Here is a 15,093-nt window from a genome sequence, read left to right on the forward strand (position 1 = left end):
GTTCCCTCCACCCTCTCCTCTCCCCAGGGCACAGATGTCCTCAGGGGCGGGACTATCCCCCCAACCCCCCATTCGGGACTGCGGAAGTCTGGCCTCGGGTGGGGCTGGGGTCCTTCCAGTGCTCAGGATGTTGAAGGGCTCAGGGCCGGTTGGAGTCCCCCCAGGTCCTGTCCTAGGCCCCAAAAGCCCCACATAGGCCTCACTAGGTGCCCCACCCCCACACCCTTCTGCCCCCAACCCCACCCCTACCCCCGCAGGTAGGGTGTCCCTTCAGTAAGTGACTCTTTCTTGTCTTTTCTTTAAAACAGGATCTTTAACGGCCACTTAATATCTGTAATTAGCATGCTAATTAGACCCACCCCTCTGGGCTCCCCACCCCCATTCCTTGGCTTTGTCCTTCAGCCCTAGGACGGCAAGGCCCTGTGGGTCCCCACTTGCCCCTGGGGACTCCTTGCTCACCTTTCCCCGGGTGAGAGGTGCGGGGGCCACCCTGGGCAGTTGGGCCACCCCCAACTCTGGGGACCAGGGCTGAGTTCTTTCCCATGTACCGTGGAGCCACTACCCCCCTCTGCAGCAGGGGGAGCTGAGGTGCACGTAGAAACACTTTTAGGGAATTTGCTTTATATTTAATTGTAGGCCGTTGAGGCCGTGGCATGAATATTCAGCGAGGTGGCAGAAGCCTCTTCAGACTGCAGGACTGCAGGACGCACCCAGCACGGGGCCTGTCAAAGGGGGAGCGAGGCGGAGAAGCTATTAATTGAAATAGCTTCATTAATTAGTAATTAACAGCAGAGAAATGACTGTGTCACACGTCGTATTTCAGTGGATGCCCTTCATGTGTTATGGGGCCTTTAATTAAAAGATGTGCATTTTAATTAAAGGCAAGCTTGGCCCTTTGACCTTTGGAAGACAAAAGAGGCTCCGAATTTTCAAAGAAACTGGCCAGGAAGCTGGTGCAGGCCTCAGGGGACCGGCGTCCTCCAGCTTCGGGACCCTCTTCCTTCCAGCCCCTCTGAGGCCGAGGGCCCTGGCTGCTCCTCCCTGAGCCCAGAGGCGGTGGCCATGTGGGGTCACAGGTCAGGGCAGGAGGGGTCCCGGGCAGGAAGGCCCAGAGAGTGATGTCCGCGCAGCCCTGCGGGCCAGTGCCTTGCGAGTGGGGGCTCAAAGCTGTGCCCTGAGACCTTGGGGCAGGACGGAAGACCCCCGGGCCAGTTGGCTGAACCCTCCTCCCCTTCCTGGGCTCCGAGTCTCTCTCTGTTCTGTTCTGGTGGGTGTGGACGCATTTTGTGAACAGAACAAGGCACACTCACAGGGCACAGCCCAGCTCTCCCAGGAGGTCTGGAGGTGGCAGGGACCTGGGGCTGCAGGACTAAGCTCTCAGACCCGGAACTGGGACAGCAGACCTCTTGCAGGCCTGGAGGCTGGAAGTCTGGGGTCAAGGTTCCAGCAGAGATCCCTCTCTTGTGCATGTGGATGGCTATCCCCCTACCCCACCCCGTGTCCTCATGGGCTCGTCCCTCCGTGTATGTCTTTGTCCTAATCTCTTATCAGGACAAGCAGATTGGATCAGGGCCACCCCAGGGACCTCTGTTTAAAGTTATCTCCACCCTGGAAAGGCCTTATTTCCAAACACAGTCACGTTCTGAGATCCTGGGGGTTCAGGACATCAACATATGAATTTTGGGGACCTTGTTCAGCTCATAAGAGTGTGGCTCCCCCACTTCCACCTGTGCTGAGCCCAGAGCCATAGGAACCAGGAAAAGCTGCCCTGGAGACCTAGTGGGTGCTGTGGGCTGCTCAGACCCCCGTATGGATAGGGTGGGGTTGCTGGCGGCTCACAGCTGAGTCTCCTTCCTGGGGTTGACCCCTCTCCAGCATGGAGGGACAGAGGCCCTGCCCTTGGCCTCAGCTGGGACAACCCTAAGGGATATAAGTTCCAGAGCTCCCATGGGGCAGTGGAGGCTTTGGCTGTAGCAGCAAAGCACCCCAATTCCTCCCCTGCTCCCTGCCTCCTCACTCGCCCCCAACCACTGATGCTGAGACCACCCCCATGACCTCCTGCTGCAAATCTCCACCTCGGCCTCATCTGCAGGGGCCCCCAGGCTCAGGGGGCTCCCAGAACCCTCCCCACTTGGGAAGGACATACAGCTCCTGCGTCTGAGACTCTCTATCCGTTAGACTAGTAGGAGATGCCACACGGTTGAACTGCCCTCCAGGCCCCAGGGCATGGCAATCAATAAGTGACAGCCCAGCCAGGTCCTGTTCCCAGAGGAGGTGGGGACCAGCCCCCTGCAGCCCGGCCCTCATTTGTCTGAGGGACAGTGGAGCTGGGTTCACGCAGCACTTTTTCTCTCTTTGGCTAAGGACAAGCTTGGCCAGGTTGGGGCTCGGGGGTGGGAGACACTCGTGGCGCTGCAGCACCTCAGAGTCCGGAGTCCTAAGGACCCTCAGCACCATAGTTTCCCAGAGTTCTCCTCACAGGCTGGTGAGACTTCAGGAGGTTTCTCCGTCTTCTCCCCCTCCAGTATTTTTGCCCCAAGTGGATGATTTGAACAGAGACAGGTCCAAGGAGCCAGGTGATGAAGGTCCCAGAGCTATATCCCCTCCCAACTATCTCCCTACTGCTGGGCTTTGCCTATTCATCAGTCATCTGTCCTGGGACCACTCGTGTTTTCATCATTTCTATTTGCATGCTTCCCTTTCTGAAGTGAAAATCACCAAGGTTAATTCTTTCTTTCTTGGCTACACTATGCAGCATGTAGGATCTTAGTTCCCTAACCAGGGACTGAACCCCCACCCCCTGCAGTGGAAGCGCAGAGTCTTAACCACTGGGCCACCAGGGAATTCCCAGTGTTAATTCTTTTTTTTTTTAATATTTATTTTAATTTATTTGTTTGGCTCTTCCAAGTCTTAGTTGCAGCATACGGTATCTTCGAACTTTGTTGCGGCATGCAAACTCTTAGTTGCAGCCTGTGGGATCTAGTTCCCTGACCAGGGATCGAACCTTGGTCCCATGCATTGGGAGCAAGGAGTCTTAGCCACCGGACCACCAGGGAAGTCCTAGGGTTAATCCTTTTACGTGAAAAACATACACGGCTCGGCTACTTGATTTATGTCAAAATTGACCAGTTATAAAGTCCAGTCTCTGGGGCCTATATCCACCTACGCTCTCGTCCTGGGCATCTACCCTCTGTGATTCAGAAGCAGCAGGATGTGGTCTCAGCCTTCTGGCAGGAGACCCTCAGGGCTGGCCCAGCCCTGCTGTAACTCCTGGATTAACCCCTGCCCCGGGTCCTGCCTGCTGCTTGGACCCCATCCTGGGCCTGGGCCAGTGGGTTCCCATCATGGACTTGTCTCCAGAGTTGGCCTAATGGGCAGCTCTGGGCAAATGGGAGCTCCTTGTAGGTGGGAGGCCAGCTTGTCTGCTATCAGCGCGGGGTGGGCAGGATGCCTGGGCAGCCCTGGTGGGTGCCTTTCCTCCCACGCTCTGTTCTGTCAGAGTGGCCACTCCGGGGCCTCGCCTGCCTGTTTACACACTTGTGTCTTTGTTGAGTTAGAGACAGTCCTGTCTCTGGCTCACCAGCAAGATTCAAAGGGGTTTGAAGAATAAATGTTTTCCTAAGTTTTAGCTGACATTCAATTTTAATGACTTTTTAAACAAAGTAACTGTTAAACGTGTGTGTTTTATGGCCTCCTGATGTCTGACAGGTGTTTTTGCCCATGTGGGAAGCAGATGCTGACTGCGCCTCCCTAATAGCTCATAAATAACCAGCCCTGGGCGTCCTCCTTTGTATGTGGCTCTGCCAATGGCCAATTTGTTCTTCAGAAGTGGCCACGCTGGCCTGTCAATCAGCTCTTGCCGTAGGCACTTTTTGGTGATTAGAAGCCCCTTGGAGAGTGAGAACTCCAAATTAGTTTTAAATAAAAAATAAGAATATTCATGCTGTTGAACATCTAAAGGTAAGAAAAACAACAGAATCCCAACCGGCCGGCTTAGGTCCCCATGTTGCTGGCGGAGGGGGCTGCAGGCCCAGACCCACCAGGGATCGGATGCAGGACAGAAGCAGGGGATCACTGGGGGATGCGTGTGACCAGAGTCAGCCTGAGACACAGGCCAGTGAAGCATGGGATCTGCAGACTGTTTCCCGTCCACTCTGGGCCTTTGTGGGACATAAAAGCTCACCCAAGGATGGGGGTGGGGAGCTGGTCTCCTTGAGAGGAGGACAAGTTCCCCTTGGAAGAAGCAACAAGGACACAGGGTTTCGAATGAGGCTGAATGGGCCCGCCAGCTTCTGTTTGCTGCCTGCTCTCCCCTCCCTCTCCCTCTCCATCCCTGGCCTCTGCTGCCTCTCCCCCGCCAGGATGAGCAGGTCCAGTGCCTGCTGCTACGTCATGTCTGCTGTCATCCTCTCTGGGAGTCAGGGTGACAGCCTTGTGAACTCTTTCTGGGGTCCTTGCTGGGCTCCAGCCCCAGGCCCTGTCCAAGGTGCTGACCAGGCTCAGAGAAAGTCTTGGTCCCAGGCACATGAGCTGCCCTGGACTCACCTTCTTCCTACAGTGGTGTCCACTGCTGTGGGGACCCTCTCACCACTGGTCCTTTACTCCTCACCTCTGCTCAGCGGGGACCCTAGCCTTGCCCTCCCAACCTCTTGTCCCTCCAACCAAGTTCATCCTTCCCTCATCTCTTAGGGCCCCACTGCTGCCCTGGAGCCTCTGCACCTGCTTTTCCTCTGCCTGGCTTGCCCACCCCATTCTCCCAAGCTCAGCCCAAGGTCACCTCCTCCAGGAAGTCTTCCTTCATCTCAGGCTAACTTATCTGATTACTGTCCATGCCAGTTCTCAATGGTGGGTTCTGCCAGGGTTCGCCTGTTCATGCTCACAATTTGTCTTTAGCAGACAGCTGTGCCTGGCACATGGAGACACTTGATCATTAACGACTTTTGATTAGTCATTAATTGGTCAGGGTTAGGTAGTTATAATCGATACCAACATCATCTCATCGTGGTGACAGTCTTTTTCAAATTTACCACCTTCACTGGTTTTAATGTTGTACAGTCAACACCTCTATCAAGTTTCAGAACCTTTTCACCACCCTAAAAGGATATTTTGTACCCATTAGTAGTCACCGCAACCCTCTCTTACGCCAGCTCCTAACAACCAATAATCTACTTCCATCTTCCTGGATTTGCCTCTTCTGGGCATTTTGTACAAGTGGAATCACACACTGTGGGGTCTCCTGTGTCTGGCTTTTCTCACTGATGGTAATATCCTCTGGGTTCATCAAGGTGTCACATGTAGCTGAGTAATAGCCCATGTCTAGATGAGCCCCTTCTGTTGGTTACTCCTCAGCTGGTGGGCATTTGGTTGATTCTTGTTTAGGCCTCTTTTCAGTACTCAGCAGCAAGAGGAGCATGTTGAGGGGCTGCAGAGACACAGGCGTCCGAAGTCCCGCATCCCTGTTCTCAACCGTGACTGTCCTGGGAGCCTATGACCCACCCTCGGCCATCAGCCACTCCAGATTTCAAGAGGGACAAAGTGGTCCCTTCCCAAATGAAGTAAATTCTAACCTCTCAACCAGGGAGGACTGTGCCAGCCAGGACAGTGCCTGCTATCGCTGCTGCCCAGGCCTGTGCCTAGCGGCCCTGCAGTTCTCTGCTGAAGCGGCTGGCGTCCACATATGCCTGGCAGCGCAAGTCCCCTGTGAAACCCCTGAAATATAAAAATCTTAAATATTTTAGCAAATAAAAAAATTTTAAACTGTGCGGCCAGATGTCCAAGTTGAGAAAGTGCTTAAGGCGTTTGACTGATAAAAAGCCAGAGCCCACAATAAGTGGGATTTAGAACAAGCCCCGAGGCAAATGTGTGATACTAGAAACGTCCCGGCCCTCAACGCGGTGCTCGGGCTCGGGCACAGGGGTTTGAAGGCAAGCGTCCATCTGTCGCGCCGTGCGTCCCAACACTCAACAAAGGCACATCGATCTCAGCGTGGCCGCGGCTCTGCTCTGCAGCAGGCCCAGGCGGGACGTGTCACAGAAGAAGGGCCATCAATATTCATGGTCGGCAGGCACCTCTCCTCTCTTCCCTCTCTCCACTGTGTCAGCTCTCTGCTTGGGCTGCAAACAACTCTGCCTTCAGAGTCTGCAGACGCACCTGAGACTGCAGGGGCCCAGGAAGCCACGGTCCTCACCTGGGAGATGGAAGATCACCCTAGGCCCCTGTGAGGGCAGAGGGCAGAGCCCTCCCCAGACTGAGAGGAAGAGAGGGACCCAGGGAGGCCACAGTTCTCACCTGGGCAGAGAGGGGGGTCAGCCCAGGACCCTGTGAAGGCAGACCCCTCCCCAGATTAAGATGAGAGAGGGAGAAAGGGGAGCCCTGAGGGGAGGGATTCAGAGAGGGATGGGAGCCCCGAGAGGAGCATAGACAGCTGAGAACTATGGAAACAGCAGAAAGCCTGCACTCAGTTGGCTGTTTTTTAAATCCAGGGGTTGGTTTCCAGCACTGCTCTCCAAGTGTAGCATATGTAGCTCAGGAAGAACTAACCATGGGGTCTGGGATGGTGGGGACTGTTGGCCTTGCCAATGGAGGGAGAGGGAAAAGAGCTGGGTCTTCTAGGTGTGGATGGTCTGGTCTCATTTGCACCCCTGAGTAGCTGGTTCTCACTGTGCTGGTGACGGTGGTTTTGGCCTGGAGCTCCCACCACCTGAGCCCAGTTGGGCCCCCTGTAGGGCCTGGTCCAGGCCTCTTGGGGGAGGGCCTCTGGTTCCAATCTGCCCTCCTTGGCATCTGAGAAGCCCTATACCTACATGGCCTCCCCATGGCTGTATGGAGTCAGTCAGCACAGTTAGCTCCAGGGTCTGGCAACCAAGAATGAGTCCCGGGAGCTGATCCATGTGGGAGAGTTAAGGGTCTTGTCCTGGAGAACAGCATGATTATCGGGAGAGTCACACACAAGTTGGGACTCCACTCGACCCTTTACACAATGTCAGGGGACCCAGGCGAGTCTTTTGTACGAGGACACTGCCCACCTGGTTGTCTGCTAGTCCTGTGGGCAGCCAGGGTGCACCTCCCAGCCCGGCAGAGTCTTAACCCATTCTACAAACCAGGACACTGAGGCTCCAGGTGGCCAGTGGCCGATCCAGGCCTTGGGTCCAGACTGGTCAAGGGCGCCCCATCTGTTGCTCACAGCCTGCCCCTGTCCAGCCAGACCAGGGCATCTGCAGTGGGAAATGTCCTGTGGGCTGTTTTTCCTAGGACAGCTAAAACACCTTGGGGTCCTCAGAGGGTCCAGTAGGCATGCCCAGCTCGTGACTGTGTCAGGGTCCACGTGGGTCCCACAACTCTGTGATGTGGCTCCCAGTGAAGCAGAGGCTATGGGTCCATCTAGGCAGCTCTGTGCTGTTTCTGACGACCCATGGGCTGACCTGCAAAGAGGAAGGTGGTGCTGTGAGCACCCCGGGGGCTGTGTGCACACAGTTGGCCAGCGGCCCTGGAGCAGCCACCTTGGGCCCTTCCCTGCCCTCCTGAACCTCTGGGAGAATAAAGCCATGGAGGAGCTCTGGACAGCCCACAAAGGAGAGGTAGTACCGTGAGGGGTGGTGGGGTCCTTGTATCCTCCAGGGTGGGCTTGGCCATAGCTTCTGCTGCTGCCATGAAAGTGCCCACAGGCCTGGGCTGAACAGTAGAAACTTGCTCTTATGCAGTCTGGGGGACAGAGATCCTAAGTCAAATGCGGGCAGGGCCACAGCCTCCGGAGACTTCAGGGAGCGTCACCCTTGCCTGTGCCCACTCTGGCGGGAGCTGTCTCTCTGTGGCTCTTGTCATCAAGCTCCCTCCGCCTTCTCTCATGTGGACACACTCAACAGCACTCACAGCCCACCCAGATGAGTCAGGTAGCTGCCTCTTCTCAGGATCCTTAATCATGCCTATTCCTATGTCAACCAAAATTTCTGAAATGGAGACCTGATTGAAATGCTAGTGCTTACTTGGGGTTTATTAAGACTGCAGCCTGGGAGAAACAGATTCAAGAAGCACCTGAATTGTGTCCTGTCAGACCTCAGCATGAGGGGAGCTCATAAATGCAGAACCTGCAAGGTTACTGTCAGTTACGCAGAGAGGGGGACACAACCAAGCCAGACCTGTCACTATGCCTGTAAATGGGAAGTATCTGATGGAAGTACATGTGTGTGTGTGCATGTACACACATGTGAGCATGTGTGCAAATGCAAACATGTGTCTGGATACATGTATGCAAATATGAACATGTGTCTGGATATGTGTGTGCATGTGTGAAAATGTGAACATGTGTCTGAATACATATATGCACACTTGTGTGTGAGTGTGTGTGCACAAATCTGCATGTGTGTGTAGTGTCTCAGGCACAGCCTGGATTGGGGCAGGCTTCTTTGCACTCCTCCTCTCCCAGCAGGGCTGGCTTTGCAGGAGGCAGCCTGACCTGAGTGGTGTGCCAGGAACCCAGCACTGTAATTCTGCAATTTCCATCCTGTAATTCTTAATCATTTTGGAGCCAGGGCCCCGTAGTTTCATTTTGCACTGGGACTGCTATTCTGTAGCTCATCTGGCCCCCAGGAAACTGATGGAGTCTTAGGAGGCAGGGCTGCCAGGGGGTCTGCAGCCACGTGAGTGACCTGCTCAGTGGGTTTCGGGGAGGCTCAGGGCTAAGCGTGCGGGGGCCAAGGACAGTGGCCAGAGCAGCAAATACCAACACAGGACACCTGCTGCAATCTGAATTCAGATGATCAGGAAACGTGTCTTCAGTATTAAGTACGAACCGTGCAGTTACTTCGGGCAGAGGCTTACTAAAATGACTTCCTGCTTTTTACCTGGGAAGCCAGCTGTGTGTCTGGCCAGGAGGACACGGACCCTGCTGGTCTCCAGGAGTCATCTGTCAGCAGGCACCCCCCAGCCCCGGCTCCTAGGCAGCTTTGCTTCTGTGTGGGGTGGGCAGGCAGGAGCAGCAACAGAGGAGTCTTGGGAGAGTTGCAGGGACAGTGACATCCTGGAATTTTGGCTGCATTTAATATGTGTAATGGGGAGGAAGTGGGCCAAGGCCTGAGATTAGCACCCATCACAGATCCAGGGCAGCAGCCGTCCATCTGGATGCACTCAGGTGGGTCCAGTCCGCGGCTCAGCCCACAGGCCTCGCCCACAAATGTCTGTTGGTCTTCATCTAATGAGTGATTCCGGATTAAAATGGGGCCAGCAACAGGGCACTGATTTATATTAAATCTCCATAAAATGAAAATTGCAGAGACCTACTCAGGGTCATTCGTTATGCAAGGAAATTTAATCACAGTCCCATCCGAACATCCCCGTGCCACCCGATGGATAATGGAGCTACCACGAGGGGATTAGGAACGCCTCCTGTTTGCTAGGACAGCTTCCCCTGATGTCTGTGCCTTGGACCCCCACAGCCACCCCCCAGGACAAGGCAGGGTGTGTTGGGGCACTCAGCTCACCCCGGCAGCAGTGATTCACCCCGACCACAGCCCATGACACTCACTTTGCTCACTAGAACCTTCTCCATATTTTTCTCTATCAAAAAAGTACAACAGGAGGAAAAACTGAGACAAAATTCTAGCAAAAAACCCTGGGCCACATTCCCACTTTGTGGGGACAGTGGTTGTGAGACATGGCCTCTCGCCTTCCCTCATTGGTTCTTCTCCCCTCTATCACATCATCACACATCCCAGGCAGGGCCTGCCCACTATGCAAGCTTTTCCTGTCCCTCAGGAGAGTCCGAGGCTTCTGGCTGCTCTTCTGTGGTTCCCAGGAAGGGGCCGGGTGTCTCCAGGTTAATGCTAACTGACAAGCAGCTTAGCGAGAGCCCTGGGCACTGGACTCACGGAAAAGTGATATCATGAGGCACCTGCCTGCCTGGCCCTCCTGGGGCCCCCTCCCTGACCACTGCTGTCAGCCCCGTTTACTCAGACACGCTGGCCCGGCCCCTCACAAGGACATGTGTGGACCCCGGGAAGCTCAGGGGCCGGACGCGACCACTCTCCCTCACCTTTCCTGGGCCTGGACCACCTCACTGCCCCCACCTTGTCGGGGAAGCCATGCTCAGGTGTCCCTGGAGAGGGTGTGTCTTTGGAAGGAAGAGTAAATGCAAGAGACAGAGGACTCCAGAGGGTGATCAGCACGGACGGAGCTATGGATCCTGGACCTCCTTTATGGGATGCCCCAGATGGCCGGCAGGGTCATTTTCAGAAACAGCCCCATAAAGACCAAAGTGGGGTGCTTGTGTCCCCCCAGAGCCTCTTCCACAACACGGTGGCTCATGTAGGGCGGTTTCTGTAACAATCAAAGTCAGGTGGCCCTGACTTTCAGAGACCAGCGCCCATGGTAGAGCCGTAGGAGACACCACCACCCAGCCCCCAATCATCTCCAGCACCACTGAGATCATCACCCACATAGCAGACGGTAACCTCTGCAAGCTTCAGACCCCCTGGGCCAAGTGACAGAGGCCAGGCCCCAAACCCCACACCCTATGAATCCATTTAGGAGACATTCCTGAGAAAGTCACTGTGGGGCACAGCAGGCCCATGGTTTTAGATCAGGCAGCACAAGAGGGCTTTTGGGGTGATGGCTAGAGTGTGTATCTTGCTCTGCTGTGTCTCAGGCTGTATGCATTTACCCACACTCAATGAACTGCCTCTAAGGGGTGCATTTTACTGGGTGCAAATTGCACCTCAATAAACTACCGCACAATTGCACTCATATCACATGCTAGTAAAGTAATGCTCAAAATTCTCCAAGCCAGGCTTCAGTAATACGTGAACCGTGAACTTCCTGATGTTCAAGCTGGTTTTAGAAAAGGCAGAACCAGAGATCAAATTGCCAACATCCGCTGGATCATGGAAAAAGCAAGAGAGTTCCAGAAGAACATCTATTTCTGCTTTATTGACTATCCCAAAGCCTTTGACTGTGGGGATCACAATAAACTGTGGAAAATTTTGAAAGAGATGGGAATACCAGACCACCTGACCTGCCTCTTGAGAAATCTGTATGCAGGTCAGGAAGCAACAGTTAGAACTGGACATGGAACAGACTGGTTCCAAGTAGGAAAAGGAGTACGTCAAGGCTGTATATTGTCACCCTGCTTATTTAACTTATATGCAGAGTACATCATGAGAAACGCTGGGCTGGAAGAAACACAAGCTGGAATCAAGATTGCCAGGAGAAATATCAATCACCACAGATATGCAGATGACACCACCCTTATGGCAGAAAGTGAAGAGGAACTGAAAAGCCTCTTGATGAAAGTGAAAGTGGAGAGTGAAAAAGTTGGCCTAAAGCTCAACATTCAGAAAACGAAGATCATGGCATCTGGTCCTATCACTTCATGGGAAATAGATGGGGAAACAGGGGAAACAGTGTCAGACTTTATTTTGGGGGGCTCCAAAATCACTGCAGATGGTGACTGCAGCCATGAAATTAAAAGACGCTTACTCTTTGGAAGAAAAGTTATGACTAACCTAGATAGTATATTCAAAGCAGAGGCATTACTTTGCCAACTAAGGTCAGCCTAGTCAAGGCTATGGTTTTTCCTGTGGTCATGTATGGATGTGAGAGTTGGACTGTGAAGAAGGCTGAGCACTGAAGAATTGATGCTTTTGAACTGTAGTATTGGAGAAGACTCTTGAGAGTTCCTTGGACTGCAAGGAGATCCAACCAGTCCATTCTGAAGGAGATCAGCCCTGGGATTTCTTTAGAAGGAATGATGCTAAAGCTGAAACTCCAGTACTTTGGCCACCTCATGCGAAGAGTTGACTCATTGGAAAAGACTCTGATGCTGGGAGGGATTGGGGGCAGGAGGAGAAGGGGACGACAGAGGATGAGATGGCTGGATGGCATCACTGACTGGATGGACATGAGTCTGAGTGAACTCCGGGAGTTGGTGATGGACAGGGAGGCCTGGCGTGCTGCGATTCATGGGATTGCAAAGAGTCAGACACGACTGAGCGACTGAACTGAACTGAACTGAAGCCTGACTTGAAAAAATCGAATTGTAGGTGTTAACAGAGCTCTCTGGAAATAGACTGGCAGGGAGGCAGTGGTTGCACAACCTTGTGAATGTTCTTAGTGCCAACAAATCATACACTCAAAAAGGGATTAAACAGTGTTTTATGTAAGTATGTTTCACTACAATAAAAAGATACAGTAAAGGACTTCACTGGTGGTCCAGAGGTTAAGAATCCGCCTGCCAGTGCAGGGGACCTGAGTTCCATCCCTGATCCAGGAAGACTCCACACATCTCAGGGTAACAAAGACTGCTCCCCCAACTACTGAGCCCAAGAACTCTGGAGCCCGTACTCCCCAAGGAAAAGCAGTCCCCATTCCTGGCAGCTAGAGAAAGCCCTCTGGCAGCAACAAAGACCCAGTGCAGCAAAAAAAAAAAAAAAAAGTACAGGAAGCAGTAACCCCTTGAAGAATGAAGTGACCGCCCCTCGGGAGCAGTGGTGCCCAGCTGCCCTCTCATCTTTTCCTGTAGGCTCTGGAGGGGGCCTAAGAGGGCAAGAGTGGGATCTTTAGCAAAGGGTCACCAAGTCTGTGATCCCAGACACTGGCCGTGACCTCCCCTGGCCGGGAGCACAGTTGGCACTGATGAAACCTTGATGGGGTGGGAGCGGGGGAAGCTGCTTCTGAGGACCCCCACTCAGTCCTCCTGAGGCACAGGGTCCCTGGACGGAGTGGGAAACGGGTGCTGGGCTCTGCATCCTGGCCTGGGTGCTGGGCTGATGCTCACTGGGCCTCAGTCGTGTCTGTTCATTTGTGGTTATTTTGGAAACACTGTTCCTTCCCAGACACGGTGGGCGGAGGAGCAGTTAAAAGCCAAGGGCCTTGTTTCAAAAACGTCTTTAGCAGGTCTGTGGCTGTAATGAGCCGGTTTAATGAAGTCAGTATCCTTGAATGTTCATCCGCATCCCTCATCCGTCAGCATGGCCACTTCTCAGCACGACATTAATTAGCGGCGGCATTCCCTGCAGTGCAGAGAGAGGTGAGGACAGGTGTGGGGACCAGTGGCCCTTCAAAAGCACTGTTTAACCAGGGTGTTAAACAGAAAACAAGAGCAAACCTGCCGACAATGTGCTGATTAGTAGGTGCTGACCCCTGCCCAATGTTCCTGCAGCTCCAGCAGCGGCCAAGGCCTCCTCTTTCTCAGCTAGCTCCCCTCTGCCTCTGTTGAAATCGGGCTGGGCTACAGGTTAAGTGGGGCGGGGCGGGTGCTGGGGCCGGCCAGGCTGGGGGGCTCAGGACATGACCGCAGCTCAGGGAACACTGCCCTCATCCCCGTCTCTGCAGAGCCCCTCAGACAGTGGCCACATTCGGCCATCCAGGCTCCCTCACAGTGAAGATGTCCCCTGAGGCCCAGTGGAAACCTGCCCTCTCGGGTCCTGCCCACTAATCTACAGAGTTGTCTCACCCACCTTCCACAACAGCTCCCTGCCACCCCTGAAGGGCACCTTGTGGCCTTGGCAGAGAGGAAACCTACAGCGTGACTCGCCTGTACATGCACTCATGGACGTGAGCGTGCTCACCTGAACGTGAGTTCGGGTGATGCTTGGGCAGACAGCATGGTTGCCCCAGGCTGTGTCCACCTGGCTCCAGGCTGGGCTGAAAGGGATGGTCAGCTGTTCTCCTGGATCAGGTGTTCCCTTTCCAGACCAGCCAGGCCTTCCAAAAGCAGAGGCAACCAGCACTGCACTGGCAGTGAGCAGGGTCATGAGACCCTAAACCTGCAATATTTGAAGGAATGTGTTTCTTAGGGGAGGAGGGCTTGCCAAAGGGAAGGGAAGGTTATAGTCTCTTCTCCCCAGAAGTAGCTGCAGCAGAGAGAAGGACAGGGAGAGACAGAAAGAGAGAGAAAGGGAGGAGATGAGCCAGGCTGCGTGTGCAGGGGGCCTGGGGGCAGCTTCTGTTCCCTGGAAGCAGCCCTGGGACATTTGAGGATGGCGCTTTCATCCCATCTGGCAGCCCAAGGTCCCTGAGGTGGTGGGGGGGGCGGGGCGCGCAGTGGAGCTCACGGAAAGCTCTGGAACATCACTGCTGACCCTGAAAGAATAGTGTTTTTACATCCAGGAAGCAGGTTACAGACTTCACATTAATTTTGGAAACCCAGACTCCTGCATATATAATAAACACCTTCCCATGAGTCTGTGATGCCTCAGAGGAATCCCTGCCGTCTTAGACCCTCAGTGGTTTGAGGGTGGCTGAGGGCCGGGCAGCTGTGCTGCTCAGGGAGGTGCTGGAAGGACAAAGGGTCTTAAGGCCCAGAGGCTTGAGATCCAGCTCCTCCCACCCACAGTCTGGGCACCGTGGGCCAGAGAGCAACTTACGGACAGCGGGGTTTCTGTGCCCCTGTTACCAAGCCCCTGGATGTGTCCACTCCTGAGTGGTGAGCTGGCCCCTATCAAGCTTTCGGTCAGCATTCAGGCTGCTCTACACAAACCATCTTGGAACCTGGAGTGACTTTGGCAGGGGGAACCTGGCTTCCCGCCTGCTCGGTGATGACTCAGGGCTGCGTCACGTGAGCCTGTCTCTGGACCCCCGGCAGGGGCAGGCTGGGCCCAACCCAGGCCTGTCACCCGACATGCACGAGGCACTGAGGCCGGCCACTCATTCCCAAGGATCTTGTAACTTGGGTGCCGTCTGCGGTCAAAGGCAGGGACGCAGGCTGGTGCCCCGAGCCAGTGGCTGCGGAGTGACAAAGGCGACAAAACGCATCCTGGCAGATGCCTCGAGGCCATCCAAGAGCCCCGTGGGTCCCTATGGTGTCTTGGGACTGGAAGCCAGGTTCCCAGGCTGGCCTTAGCCTCATTAGGGCAGCAAGAGCTGTCCACATGGAACTGGGGAGACTGCGCTGCCGTCAGGCTGAATCAGGGCCCCCAGGAGAGCAACTGACTGTGGACTCATCACTTTAGACAAAATGGAGCTTGGAGGCGAAGCCAGGCCACTGGGAAGGCTGGGCTGCTTCCAACATGCAGGCAAGCTGCTCCCGCAAGGACCTCCCTCACTCCCATCCCCGGTGGCAGCACAGCACCATGCAGGGCTGGCACCCCAGAGGCCTTGTGG

Source organism: Oryx dammah, unplaced genomic scaffold (genome assembly GCF_014754425.2).
Source record: "Oryx dammah isolate SB20612 unplaced genomic scaffold, SCBI_Odam_1.1 HiC_scaffold_10, whole genome shotgun sequence".
In the NCBI taxonomy this organism is placed as follows: Eukaryota; Metazoa; Chordata; class Mammalia; order Artiodactyla; family Bovidae; genus Oryx; species Oryx dammah.